Below are 15,783 nucleotides of genomic sequence, written 5' to 3' on the forward strand. Positions count from 1 at the left end.
GATGAATAGTTTTGAAATTATCTTGTCATCCATGAACTAACATTTCGATTCAACGCTTTGCGTATTTTTAATTTAGTAATTTTACTAAAGTCAATCTAAGAGCAATTTTGTGGGGGACCATATACTATCAATCTACGTACATTGATGCAAATGCACACCAAATTTTAACACAAACAGTGCTGTTTTTTGAATGTTGTGGTCAAATAACTTGAAGAGAAAAACAGTGTGTTATGGTAGCTCCTGCCCTTAATTGGCCATTTTATATAATTGCTGACTGATTTTCAAATCCTTGATGAACAACGCAGTTGGTATGGACAGAAAATTAATATTGTAATGTCAAAATGCTTTTTTTGTGTGACAAAATGAAATCCAAAATAGACATCCCGCTATACGTTAAAAAAACTACACACGAACAAACACACACATAATCAAACAATTAAACAAACAAACGAACATACAACCAACCAACCAAAACAAAGAAACAACAACAACAACAACAACAACAACAACAACAACAACAACAACAACAACAACAACAACAACAACACACACACACAAAACCCGAGAATAATAAGTTTATTTAACGTTTAGTTGACAAAAAATGCATTTTTGTTGGTCCACGATTAATCGATATGTAGGGCAAACGAACAAAATAGACAAAAAGCAACAATAAAAATGGCTGCATCTTGCACGCACCAGTCAACTTATTCAACGACCTTGCTTGACCTGTGCAACCAGGCTTCCTACTTTTAAACTTTCAAAACTTCGAATTGTATCGACATTTTTGTTATGTATAAAATCAATCTTTCGTGTTTTAAGAACGTTTGTCTTACAAGCTGTCAATGTATTTTCTAGATTCTAAAAGTAAGGTCTAGCGCCATAACGAGTCTTCCGAAACGGACCTGTACCTCCACGCGAAAAAAAACATTAAAAAAACAAGCTCGCTCTCTATGGGGAGCATGCTCCCAGGCAGTAAGTGTTCAAACGAAAGGGTGTTTGTACTGCATATGTAAAAGCCTGGCTGTGTCTATGACAAGAAACTGATGGTTTACGGGAGGCGGAGTGTGCATTTAAAGTGAGAGTTGCAAACATATTTTGCCATTCTAAAAGCTTTAATAAAACAACAACAGGATACAAGTTAACTAGCCAAAGGAAACATGAGCGAGTGTTATGCAAACGTTACCGCGCTGACGGACACACAGCGACGTACACGTGTTTACCTTTCGCGGGTTAAAGGCCCACACTTTCTCTCTTCACCGTCTCATATATCTGGCCAGGCTTGTGCACGGGATAAGACCATCCCTCCTCTTGGTCACATGCCAAAAATCAACAGCCTTGGGTCTCCGTGTGCACAGTTGGATTATTGGACAAAATCACTATGTCAATGCAACGAGTGTTTTTTTTCAAAGACATTAATTCATCAACAAAAGTATACTGGCCACGGTACACATTCAGGGTGTTGATTTTTGGTATGTGACCAAGTGGAATGGTAAAAACGGGGGTCCTAAGAACGGGGCTTTCACTGTATTGTGGACATCGCTTTCACTGTATTGTGGACATCGCTTTCACTGTATTGTGGACATCGCTTTCACTGTATTGTGGACATCGCTTTCACTGTATTGTGGACATCGCTTTCACTATATTGTGGACATCGCTTTCACTGTATTGTGGACATCGCTTTCACTGTATTGTGGACATCGCTTTCACTTATGAGTCAAACACATATGCAATATTTGTCACTGAAAATACTTTGCCGACTGTTTGATCACCGTATAAAACGGTTGTTTGAACTGCAATATTTTACCAGTTTGAAGGGAGAGACCCGAATCCTTGGAACTATTCCACAAAGCAATAAACAAAACGCACACGCACACGCACACGCACACTCACACCCAAATGCGCGAAAGGACCCTGAACAAATAGCGTTTTTGTGTGTAAGCTTATATCTTTTTGAACTCTGGACTTGCATTTTGCAAACAGGCAAACAGACAAACAGACAAACAAACAAACAAACAAACAATGATGTGTGGTCTTGAATGATCTGTGACAGTTATTTGTGAGTGCTTTATGTCCACGTGGTGTTGAGCGTGAGCGATTTGAGTTTGAGTGATTTGTGTATGAGTGATTTGTGTATGAGTGATTTGTGTTTGAATGATTTAATTGTGGTTGAGTGGTTTGAGTGTGAGTGGTTTTGAGAGTGAGGGATTTGTGTGCAAATGATTTGTGTGTGAATAATTTGCGCTTTTGAGTGATTTGTGTTCTTGAATTATTTGTGAATGAGGGATTTGTGTTTGAGTGGTTTGAGTGTGAGTGATTTATGTTTTTGATTTATCTGTTTTTAAGGGATTTGTGTTCTTGAGTGATTTGTGTATGAGTGATTAGTCTTTGAATGGTTTGAGTGTGAGTGATTTATATTTTTGATTTATCTGTATTTAAGTGATTTGGGTTTGGATGATTCGTGTTTGAGTGGTTTGTTTATGAGTGATTCAGAGAGATTATATCTGATTGATATATCTCTCTCTATATATAAATGAGTGATTTAACTTTGTGAGTGATTTATCATTATTTTACTTAGTAATTTGTGCGTGAATGGTTTGTGCGAGAGTTATTTGTATACCGCATTTTGTGTTTGAATGATTTGTGTTTTTGTGATCTGTGTGTGAATGCATTTTCTCTGATTTGTGTTTTAGAGATTTTTGAGAGATTTGAGTGGCTTGTGTTTTATCTGTGTCTATGGGAATCGTGTAAATGATTTGTGCCTAATTTGTCTTTGAGCGATTAACGCCTGAGTCATTTGTCTGTGAGTAATGTTTGACATGTTTGAAGCGATTAGTCAATACAGAGGCTGTTAGTTGTGTTGGTCACAGCAACAAGGCTGACATGGACTCGCAAAAGAGTGTCAAGATGTTGATGTGTGTTTGTTTGTTTGCTTAACGCCCATTCCACCACGAAGGGTGATATCAGGGCGGTGCTGCTTTGACATTTAGCGTGCGCCACACACAAGACAGAAGTCGCAGCACAGGCTTCGTGTCTCACCCAGTCACATTATTCTGACACCGGACCAACCAGTCCTAGTACTAACCCCATAATGCCAGACGCCAGGCGGAGCAGCCACTAGATTGCCAATTTTAAAGTCTTAGGTATGACCCGGCCGGGGTTCGAACCCACGACCTCCCGCTTGCTGGGCGGACGCCTTACCACTAGGCCACCGTGTTGCGGTAGATGTTGATGTAAAGGGTAACTAATTGATCATTGATCACCGCTAAAAGCACTGAGCTATGACGCAGGAATTTATAGCGTTACTTTAGGTCTTGTTTCACTCCCAGTTTCTGTGTTTTTGTCTCTTTCTGTTACGTTTCTCACAACAAAGACAGAGACGAACTATGTGTACAGACACACGATCTCACATGCACAGACACATTTTCGCATAGACAGACAGAGATATTTACAGGCAGACAGACGCACACACACACACACACACGCGAGCGCACTTACGAACGCGCACACGCACTCACGCACGCACGCATGCACGCATGCATGCATGCACACTCACTATACACACACACGCACACACACGCACACGCACACACACACACACACACACACACACATACGCACATACACCCACACACGCACACACACACACACACACACACACACACACTTACACACACACGCACACGCACACGCACACACCCACCCACACCCACACCCACCCACACCCACACCCACACCCCCCCCCACACACACACACACATACATACACACACACGCTAGCGCGATCAGTATATACTATTGACCTGTAAGGCAAGCTAAACATAATGCCACACGAATGAAATATTCAGCAGTGAGAAAGCACATAGCACTTCTGCAGGTTGAACCGCACATGTTTAAAATAACAGGGGTGGTTATGTACTTCTCACTTGGGACTATCCATACGTAGGCTACGTATAATGCCAGGCGAACAGAATGCATTTAGCATGGTCAGCTTGTCACTTACTGTTATGTCGATTCAAGTGTTCACTGCACGTGAATAGGACAGTTATCATGTGCACTGGGGTGTTGCATTTGTCGAGGATAGTTTTACGATAATGCACCAGGATGTTGCTTTTGTCAAGTTTAGTTTTACAACAATGCACTTTTATCCAGGATAGTTTTACAGTAATGCACAAGGTCTTGCTTTTGTCAAGGATAGTTTTACATTAGATAGCGCACGTAACATACCTTTGCTTAGTCCCCCCCCTCCCCGCCCCCCACCCCGTCCCCCCCCCCTTTCCTTTGTTTTGCTTTAATATGCAAATTGTTAGCTACGAAGACACCTTTAAAGGCAAACATTTAACAGCTGTGTCGTCTTTGCTAGGGAGCCATAAGGCTTTCTGTCTGTTTATATGCTTCTTGTTAGTCTTGGAAACGTCTTTGATAATAATAATGAGGATATTTATATGGCGCAAATCCTAAAATAGTTCTAAGCGCATCACAATAACATTCATGCTACTGCTAGTCTTTCGGATGAGACGAAAAACCGAGGTCCCTTCGTGTACACTACATTGGGGTGTGCACGTTAAAGATCCCACGATTGACAAAAGGGTCTTTCCTGGCAAAATTTTACAGGCATAGATACAAAATGTCCACCAAATACCCGTGTGACTTGGAATGATAGGCCGTGACAAGTAAATATTCGCTGTAATGGCTTGAGATTTACTGGCCGATGTGAATGCGTGATATATTGTGTAAAAAATTCCATCTCACACGGCAGAAATTAATATGTAAAGCGCTTAGAGAACGTCAAGCGCTATGTAAATCTCCATAAAAAAACAACACATAAAACAATTATTATGTACACAATTTCCAAATCAAATAATTAAACAGTATACTTATACAATTTACAAAGTTGTAACACACATAACGCCAATTCCAAGTCAAATAGTTATACACATTAAAGGAGATCATATGACAGCTGTGTTGTCTTTGGTGATATAAGGATCTTTGACATAAACACTTTTTGCTCAGCGTATCAGAACCAGTACTGCCAGTCTTTGAAAATGTTAAAAATAATTTCAAGCTTTTAAGGTGAATCAAAATTGCGTGTGTAGTTGGATAAGTCAAAAACTATGCTTGATTAAATCTCTAATTGGTTGGTCGGTTGGTTGATTAGTTCGAAGTTTGGCCGCTGGTTGATTACGCTTAGTTGGTTTACAATTTATGTGTCACCAAATGTGATAAAACCAAAATTAGTTAGGCAGCAAAAAGAGCAATGCCAAATGTCGGCAATCGTAAATATAGCTTTTTCGGCTAAATAAAGCCGTCCAAACGGTCTTGCGTAAACAGGAAGCACAAATTAATGAGCTAGGGGGTGAGGAGGTCTAATTATGTGTAATACTATAGTCCCTTAGCCGTCCCCACCCCCACACTTCACCTCCACCCACTACCCCCCCCCCCCCACCCCCCAGGCAAATTGCCTGCACTGCTTCAATGTAAATTGTCCTTGCGGTCATGCTTCATTCCCTCTTTTATCTGCTAATTTTGCGTCACAATCCATTAGTCGCAGTCCAAACAATTTAAGAGTTAATAATAACATCAGCAGGGCTGGGAAAATTTCATCGACCTAATTGGCTAATTGTTAAAGATACTTTCCCCTCCGTGACAATGATCATGTCGACCGCTACGTTTCGTTCGATGAAACAGACGGGCGCAGTGGCCTAGTAGATAGGACATCGGCCTCCTAATCGTGAGTTCAAATCCCGGCCGCGGCCGCCTGGTGGATTAAGGGTGATGATTTTTCCAATCTCCCAGGTCAACTTATGTGCAGACCTGCTAGTGCCTGGCTACTTTCTTTCGGGAGCGGGCATTTTTTGCTGAATTAATTTTGCAGCTTGATATAGGTGTCAGATCCAAACAAGATTCCGCAAGAAATTCGAACTCTTCGGAGAAAGCAGTAAGGATGTTGTCTTTGTGGAAACAGGCCCTAGATTAACAGTATATGTTCAAGCGGGTGGATGGTCTAATCCCAAATAAAACCCTACTTAGATCTATAAATTAAATCCCACTTCCCGCGTATTCGAAGTTTACTGTGAAGTGTCGAAATGAGACCCTATTACTTTGTGCGAATTTGCGTCAAATGGCATCATTTTTTAATAAATGTACCATGCAATTTGAGCCTGAAATCCCCCCAACCACCCAACCACCCAACCACCCAACCCCCTTCCAGCCTTTCAGAATTTCAGGGATTTTTGCGATTCTTCAGTGGCAGCTAGGCCTAGGACCCTGGTTTACAAGAAGGTCCTCGCGGGAATGAATTTAGTATATTTCATTTCAATTGTGAATCACGCAGCCTGTCCATTCAAGTTTTCCAGCGCGGCAAGGAATTAGGTATCTTTAATCTCAACATTGAATCACGCAACCCCTCAGTCCATTTAGCCTGTTCTTAACTGGGCGAAGTCGACTAGGCGAAGCATACTTCGCGAAGCCGGCCGCACGAAGCTTTAGCACTGATTTTTCGGTAAAACATCTTCACGAATTCTTCGCAAATTCGACTTCGGGCTTAGTTAAGGACACAGTTTTCACTCGCGGAAAGGAAATGAGTATCTTTAATCTCAACAGGGAATCACGCAGTCCGCCCATAACAGTTTTCCATCGCGATCTTCCGAAGCATCAGATTCGCAGTCTTCTCCGACCACAGACTCCATTGTATTCAGTCTATTTTTCGCCCTCAACATCGATCGCATTATTATGCGTTTTTAATTCGACACGGACGGGTGATTTTCTCTCCGTTTTCACGTGCTGGACACGCCAGATTTGGCAGACCACCTCTGTTTCCGTTGAGAGACGCATATAATCTTGTGAAAGGAGCGCTGTGAGGATAGATTGAGGGGCACTTCTTCTTCTTCTTCTTCTTCTTCTTCTTCTTCTTCTTCTTCTTCTTCTTCTTCTTCTTCTTCTTCTTCTTCTTCTTCTTCTTCTTCTTCTTCTTCTTCTTCTTCTTCTTCTTCTTCAACGTTCGATGTTAATGGCTGTGATAAATCTACAGCCCGGATGCGGTAGACAGGTCTTCAGAGTTTGGAATGCAGGGGGTATTGGACTATCCTCTGGCCAAATCTGCTGATGTACTGTCTCTAACGTTGGTCCTTGATTGAGCCCGCAGTCTACTTCGCGAAGTCTTTTTACCGAAATCTCAGTACTAAAGCTGCGTGCGGCCAGCTTCGCGAAGTATACTTTACGCGGGCTTAGATGTCAGCTAGGGCTGAATCTGAGGAATCTTTTTGGGTTCTCGACCCCCCCCCCTCTCCTCCAGCATATGTGCCTTTATTCTCAAGGAGAGACCCTTTGACCTTTTACATTTCAACAGAACCTGGAGGCCCTGCCACCCCAGAGCCCTGTACCCTTGCCTCACTTTGGAAGCCCTTCCTCCTCATACACTGGGTCCAGTCCTGAATGTCAACAGGCCCGGAGAATGTGCTCATGGGTCTGTTATGGTAGCTTAAAAGCCCTATGGGCCTAATGCCGAATCAAACCTTGTAGTTATTGAAACCATGTTCCTCTGAGCCACATGTTCAGTGGGCCGAATCCTTGAGACACAATCACCTTCAAATGGTGTTGAGACCGCGTTGTCATGTGCGTGGACGACCGGACAATGCCACGCCAAAACTTAGCATCCCACCGCACTTCAGCTATGTTTGTGAGACAAGCAACTTGTGAAAAGAGCTGTCTGAGGATAAATGGAGGTTTCAGTGGAACTCACCTTTTAACACCCCCAATTTAAGACTTCCTCCTTGTTAAAACCCTCCTTTCTCAGATATTCTGTTCCTAACCTCTGTAAATGTACTTCCGTTTTAGGACTCCCTCCCTTTTAAGACCCCATTTTGTCAGATTTTTGAATGTACAGTGACGCGCCAGGACTTGGAAGATAATCTCTGAAGCAGTTGAGAGAGTCCTATCTTGTAAAAGGAAGCTGCATGTCTAGGATCGAACGGGGACCCGACCATAACACACACACACACACACACACACACACACACACACACACACACACACACACACACACACACACACACACACACACACACACACACACACACACACACACACACACAAACAGTAGGGAAAAAAGAAGAAGAAATAAAATGGCCGCAAAGAGAAGCTTTCTGAGGTTATGTCGAGGGTAATAAAGGAACATTTACCAGCTCCTTACTGCCACAGTTCTCCACCAACAGACATAGGCGGTTCGGTTTTGGATTTGGATTAATCATATTGCACAGTAGAAAAACCTTAAAATGTGTAAAATAGAAAAGGGTTTAAAATTCTTTTACTGGCGGTTATAATGATCGGGACTACTACGCTGAAGAGCGTGTTTACTGACCATAACATTATTTTACATTCGTGTAATAATTATTATAGGGCATTTGGGAGTGTATAATTACAGGTGCGTAAAAATTATGGTGCAGTAGAGGCCTGCAAGTCTTCTTTGGGTCGAATTCAACCAAAAAAACCAAAAAACCATTAAAACAAAAACGAAAACAACAACAAAGGAACTAACGACAACAATATCAAACAAACCCAACCTAACTAACCAAACAAACCAAAAATGAATCCTTTTTCAAACCGCTCTTGTTGAAAGTTTGTGAAATTGGCTAAAATGAAAAAATCAAATACTGATCTTGCTGGTGTTGTTTTTGTGTGTTTTGTGTGTGTGCGTGTGTGTGTGGTAACAACCATGATTTATATATTACTGTCTAACGTAGAACAGATCCTGTATGTAACCCAACGTGAACATTGATTTTCCCCCCAGCCTTTGTTTGCACAGCCGAATGAATACAATCCATCAATAACATCTGGAAATTGTTGGTTTTGAAACCGGAAATGAGAATTCTCCAGAGGATTCAAGCTTAAAAATATCAACAGATTTCAGAGCGCTTTTGACGTTGTGGAAACAGGGTTCGTACACGTCATGGAAAACCTGGAAAGTCATGGAATTTGATTTTTAATTTTCCAGGCCTGGAAAGTCATGGAATTTCAATTCAAGTCATGGAAAGTCATGGAATTTAACAAAAATAAGAAAGAAAAAAAATTTACCAAGCAAACCTTGTAGTCTTTCTATGAAAGTAGTGGTCCAGTGAACGATACCTTCCGCCTGCGCTCAAACTCAGTGCAAAGCAAGCCAGTGTCAAAACTGGCAGTGACAAGACGTAACAAGTTTGCGTGTTCGGAAATGGCGACCTGTGGATCTAGTCATGGAAAATGTTATTGAGGCTCATGGAAAGTCATGGAAAAGTCATGGAATTTTGTTTCTAAAAACCAGTGGGGACGCTGTGGAAATACATGTCTGTATACATGTAAGAGATGGAAAATAAGGAAATAGTGTTCTGATGTGTTATATGCTAACGGTGTGTGTGTGTGTGTGTGTGTGTGTGTGTGTGTGTGAGTGTGTGTGTTTGTGTGTGTGTGATAGACAGGCACATTGAAAGAAAATTAATATTTCATATCCTCGACAAACTTGAAAGTATTGCTTGCATGCGTCGGCACAAATCGAAGGGGTTAAAACAAAACCATCCCGGCATTTTCCTGTGGAGCTGTTCGGGACACCGTTTTAGTGGAACTTGACCGCATGGTGGCTCTGTTTGAGCTGTAAGTCGTCCTAAATGCCCTGCATGAAACCAAGCTTCGCCCGGCCAAAGTCTTTTGAAGATAACCTTCCTCTTGCCCCTACAATCGCTATCGACGTGATGCCGGCAGTATATTCTGTCGATGTTTGGATGGCTGTGTCCGCATGTGGTCTTATGCAATGGTGCGCCTCGCTGACCCATTCTGATCAGTCATCGCTCAACGGCTATCGCCAGTTATATCTCGGACCGGTGTCACGATTTCATCTTTCGCCTGTGTACATATTTCCCCCTCGATATATACTCAAGACTGAAATGTTGTTTCCTGGTTAAATTAAGAAGTGAAATTATTTATGGACGAAAAGCATGTCAGCTTCTTGCATGTGAAGAAAATTGGTGGTGAAATGTAATAGATTTCACCCCCAAAATCGATTTATTCGAAAACGTGTACTGAGTGGTTACGTCCCTTGAAGGGAAACATTTTAGGATGAATCAAATTTCTAAGTTAAATAAATAAAATTTGGTTGGACAAATTTGGCCCCATGAATGTAAAGGTCGCTCATCAGTACTATCGAAGGGTGTCTTTTTTGTTCAGTGTAGAGTTTATACTAGATCAACGAGGCCGAGAATCGAAATATCACCACGGCGAAAGATGAAAACGTCACACCGGACGCTACAGTCCTACGCGAATCTATCAAAATAAGAATACAGAGTTATCTCCCATATTTTTTTCGCGAGCACTGATCTAAATTTGAGATCAGTGTTCGCGAGACGAAAATGATTGCAGATTGGCCGACTTCGACAGTGATCTCCGTTCTGTTCTTCACAGTTATGATAAAGACATCGTTCTAAGGTCAAAACAAGTCGAAATTTGGGACTGCTGCCGGAAGGAGACCGTTATATATGGTTTCATCACTGTCAACTGGTTCCAGAAAAAATCGTCTGCTCCAGTGAGCGCCGAAACCAAACGGTTGATTATCACGTGACACTTTTGCCGTATTTAGAGTTGTTTGCACAGTAAATACAGCCGCGAAAAATAGCTCGCTTGAAACTGTCTTACATATCAATTCCTTTGTAATTTAAAAACAAGTCGCGTAAGGCGAAAATACAATATTTAGTCAAGTAGCTGTCGAACTCACAGAATGAAACTGAACGCAATGCCATTTTTCAGCAAGACCGTATACTCGTAGCATCGTCAGTCCACCGCTCATGGCAAAGGCAGTGAAATTGACAAGAAGAGCGGGGTAGTAGTTGCGCTAAGAAGGATAGCACGCTTTTCTGTACCTCTCTTTGTTTTAACTTTCTGAGCGTGTTTTTAATCCAAACATATCATATCTATATGTTTTTGGAATCAGGAACCAACAAGGAATAAGATGAAAGTGTTTTTAAATTGATTTGGACAATTTAATTTTGATAATAATTTTTATATATTTAATTTTTAGAGCTTGTTTTTAATCCGAATATAACATATTTATATGTTTTCGGAATCAGCAAATGATGGAGAATAAGATGAACGTAAATTTGGATCGTTTTATAAATTTTTATTTTTTTTTACAATTTTCAGATTTTTAATGACCAAAGTCATTAATAAATTTTTAAGCCACCAAGCTGAAATGCAATACCGATGTCCGGGCTTCGTCGAAGACTACTTGACCAAAATTTCAACCAATTTGGTTGAAAAATGAGGGCGTGACAGTGCCGCCTCAACTTTCACGAAAAGCCGGATATGACGTCATCAAAGACATGTATCAAAAAATGAAAAAAACGTTCGGGGATTTCATACCCAGGAACTCTCATGTCAAATTTCATAAAGATCGGTCCAGTAGTTTAGTCTGAATCGCTCTACACACACACACAGACACACACACACACGCACACACGCACACACGCACATACACCACGACCCTCGTTTCGATTCCCCCTCGATGTTAAAATATTTAGTCAAAACTTGACTAAATATAATTACAAAACACCATGAAAAATTAATATCGACGATTGCGAATCTGCTTATAGCCTTGCCAGACAAGGCATCCTGTCAGGGAGAGAATGAGCCGAACTCATTTTGACCTGAGGTCAGGATGCTCGCTGACCGTGCATCTCTCGGATAGTAGGGAAGCGTCGAGTGGTGTATGTGCGCATGCGTGCAGAGCAAGAAGCGAGGTAACAACCTTGACAGCTAAAGACGTTATAACTTGCTGACCTAAATAGCAGTTGAAATAGGAATTTACTCCAGCTAAAAGGATCATGGCCATTAAGCCACTTTACATTTCCCACTACACTTGAATACCGTTCCAGGACTGTGACAGGTTTGTTGCAGGACGCCGTGGCACTGTTGAAAACAGATTTTATAACTTTGTCCCAGAAAAGCTTTTGCAAGTAAAGGGCATTGGTTTTCCATTGTTCCTGGTGTGTGTGTGTGTGTGTGTGTGTGTGTGCGTGCGTGTGTGTGTGTGCGTGTGTGTGTGTATGTGTGTGTGTATGTGTGTGTGTGTGTTTGTGTGTGTGGGTGTGTGTGTGTGTGAGAGGAGGTGAGAGAGAGAGTAAGAGAGAGAGCATTCGTACTCACAATATGTGCATTTTAATTACGAATGTTATCATATACATTCAGTTATTCATTCACAATATATCGGGCAGTATATAAAGGAACCTTTTGGTGTGCTAGCCGGTAGGTATTATTGATTCTCTGTTTATCAATGTACAATGTATTTTAGTGTGCACAACGCAAAGAACTTTGACGGCTGGGACCTCGGATCATTGGAAATGTGGTTGACCGATGACTAGACCTACAGAACGGCAATTTTTTACCCCCCCCCCCCCCTCATCTCCCCAAAGTTAAGGTCATCGACCCCGGCAGGTAAACTGCATTGAACCGTACTTTCCTCAGGTAGGCTTACAGATATGGGCCCGTCGGCTCTCTTTTCCTCCTCTATTTAACGTGTCAGTCATGCGACAAAAGCTGGCACAAAGTGTGTCACAGCCCCGCACGTGAACTGCGTGGAAGTTATCGACCCATAAAGAATGACTTCGCCCCAGTCTTTTTGAAGTCAAACACGGAGTGGGAAAATGCGGTAGCCAGGTCAGGCGGTGGAGCACGACGAATGGGGATAAAATTGTGTATGTAGGCTATATTGCCAGCACGGGCACCTCGGTGAGAAAAAAGTAGGTCAGACGTGACTGCTAACGGATTGTAAATGTATGATCACAGTGTCAAATACGACAGGTTAATAAAAATTAAAACAAAACAAAACAAAAAACCAACAAACAAGCAACACTCAATAAAAGCAGCAAGCAAACAAACAAGCAAACTAAGAAATTAATCAAGTAACACTTCGCAATCGTGTTCGTGCCTGTGTGTGTGTGTGTGTGGTGTGTGTGTGTGTGTGTGTATGTGTGTGTTAGTGTGTGTGTGTGTGTGTCTGTGTGTGTGTGTTTCCCTTTTCAGCACAACTAGCACTGTAAACGTCTAAACAAAAATGCAAAGGGGAAACTGAACAAGGTTCTCGACTAAATTGAAACACGCAAGACCAATAACTAAAAAACTAAATTAGTATATTAAAAAGAAAGGACAGAAATAATGTGACAACAAATAGACAGAAACAACACGAAGCAAACGGTTGCTACAAGAGATAGCTAGTGGATGGACGAGGAAAAGGGAGACCATCGATTAATTTATTATTTAAGTAAATCACCACATGACTTAATTTCTAAATGTGTTTCTGAATGGAAGTCACGGCATTGGTAATAATTGTTTCAATTTCACCGTAACGTTCTACATTGTCGTACGCGCTTGTGTCTCTTTGCTTTTCAGCAAATGTTTCCGGAACCGAATACAAAAATCGATACTTCAGTGCTGCTGGACAAATTGTAAAGCACGCACAAACAGAAAACTAGCAAACAAACAAGCACATAGACAAGAAAACAATCGTATCAATCCAGTGTAATACAATCCGTTTGAAAATCCAATCCAATCTGATCCTATTTTATTGAACCCGATCCAATCTAATCCAATGCAGCTCAATCCAGTTTAGTCAACTCAAACCGAATCCAGTCCCGTTTAATTCAATTCAGTTCAATTTCGTCTTATCCAATAAAACCCATTCAATCCAGTCCAGTCCAATCCAATGTAATCGGGTCTATTTCAATTTAATTCAATTCAATTCAAGCCAGGATAAGACTGTTCAATTCAATCCAGTTGAGTGGTATTTAGTATAGTTCAGTCAAGCCCAAACCACTTTCAATAACTCAGTTCAGTTTGTTTGTGTTTAACCAGTATACCTGGATGACCAATCGGATTGGCAGCTGGGCGGCGGCCATATTTTTCTCTCGTAGCGAGCAACCCCAAAGCTACCTTGCCTTCGCTTGCCTAATCCCAGCGTTCCTTGTGGCGAGAATTGCCCAAGAAACGGTACTTCCTCGCCCCACTCGCTTCACTCGCCAATTCTCGCCTTAAAACAACGGGGACAGTCCAACTCTAAACCCGTCCAATTCAATACAATCAAATGAACTCCATTCCAATCCAGTACAATTCATTCCAATACCGCCCCGTTGAATCCGAACCCAGTCCAGTACGTGGTACATGACGTCCTGCATGCGAATTTTCTAAACGGAAGAAGTAAGTGCGCACTTACATCAAGAGCATACCTTATCGCAGCCATCAAAATCAAAACTGTGTCAGCAATCTTTCAACCTCACCGTTTAGTACTCATGGGAACCTGTTCGAACTAGAACTAGAACACAACAAAAGAGTGCAAAGTCAAGTTCAGGATGCAGACAAAAAGATTTGTTTTTTCATGGTACGTTAATAGTTGAAAATGAGGACAGCGAATCCACCGGTCATATGTTCTGAGACCGGATAGCCAGCGGGTGGAAGAATAATCCCCCAAGCAGCAAGAACTTTTTAGAAATGAAAGTCAATTGTTCGTTCCGCGGTCTTTATTGTCTCTCGCGCCAGGACAATGGTTCGGCGTAACTCTCACATACTATTGTTGTATTATTGGCGCTTACGTCCCTTTGTTTTTCAACTTTTGTTTGACTACATTCTTTTAAGCGGTATTGATTGATTTTTTTTAGCAAATAAAACACTCTGCTGTTGTTGCAGGAGCGGATCAGTTGCTTTGTAAGGGGGGGGGGGGGGCACTTTGAATCGAAAGTGAATGTGATGGGCCTTTCGCGCCCGAATTTTCTAGGGGGGTCCGGGGGCATGCCCCCCCGGAATTTTTTTTTGCCCAAAGAAGCAAAATGGTGCCATCTGGTGCCATTTGAACTTAGAAATGGTCATAGAATCAGCATAGAAAAATCGGTTTTTTTTCTTCTTCTTTTTTTTTTCTTTTTTTTTCGGGGGGGGGGGGGAGGGGGCACCACCCCCCCCTCGTCCGCCCCTGTGTTGTCTACTGTCGTTGGGATCAAAACATTGATATTGTTGTTGTTGTTGTTGTTCCTCTCCACTGCCATTGGCATCCGAGCAGGTGTTGTTGTTGTAGTTGTAGTTGTTGTTGTTGTTGTTGTTGTTGTTGGTGGTGTTGTCGTCGTCTCCTGTACTGGTATCCGAGCTGGAACAGTTGTTGTTGTTTTTACATTTAGTCAAGTTTTAACATAGAGGGGGAATCGAAATGAGGGTCGTGGTGTATGTGTGTGTGTGTGTGTGTGTGTGTGTGTGTGTGTGTGTGTGTGTGTGTAGATCAGTTCCGAGAAAACTACTGGACCGATCTTCATGAAACTTCACATGAGAGTTCCTGGGAATGATATCCCCAGACCATTTGTTCTTTTTGCAGACAAATGTCTTCGATGACGTCATATCCGGCATTTAGTAAAACTTGAGGCGGCACTGTCACGCCCTCATTTTTTTAATCAAATTGGTTGAAATTTTGGTCAAGTAATCTTCGACGAAGCCCGGACTTTGGTATTGCATTTCAGCGTTGAGGTTTACAAATTAATTAATTAGTTTGCTCATTAAAGTTGTCATTAAAATGAAATTTCGCAAACAGATTTAAAATTGATTGCATCGTATTTTTCATTAAATTCTGAATCTAAAAATATAATACATATGTCATGTTTACTCTTAAAATGTGATCACAATTAACGAAAAAAGGTAAATTAGTACTACGATTAAAATTTAAGAAATCGATCCAAAAATTATTTCATCTTATTCTTTATCATTTCCTGATTCCAAACACATATAGATATGATA

General features: G+C 41.5%; 1 protein-coding gene and 1 non-coding gene across 2 annotated transcripts in view; one reads left to right on the forward strand and one right to left on the reverse strand.

Annotated features, from left to right (window-relative positions):
• LOC138945392 (uncharacterized) overlaps positions 1 to 15,783 on the forward strand; it is a 64,184-nt gene that overhangs the window by 929 nt on the left and 47,472 nt on the right. The gene's annotated exons all lie outside the window — the stretch shown is intronic.
• Trnaa-agc (transfer RNA alanine (anticodon AGC)) lies at positions 3,144 to 3,215 on the reverse strand. Its single transcript has one exon. It is a non-coding gene; the product is annotated as a tRNA-Ala (tRNA).

The sequence above is a fragment of the Littorina saxatilis genome, linkage group LG13 (assembly GCF_037325665.1).
Source record: "Littorina saxatilis isolate snail1 linkage group LG13, US_GU_Lsax_2.0, whole genome shotgun sequence".
NCBI classification, from domain to species: Eukaryota; Metazoa; Mollusca; class Gastropoda; order Littorinimorpha; family Littorinidae; genus Littorina; species Littorina saxatilis.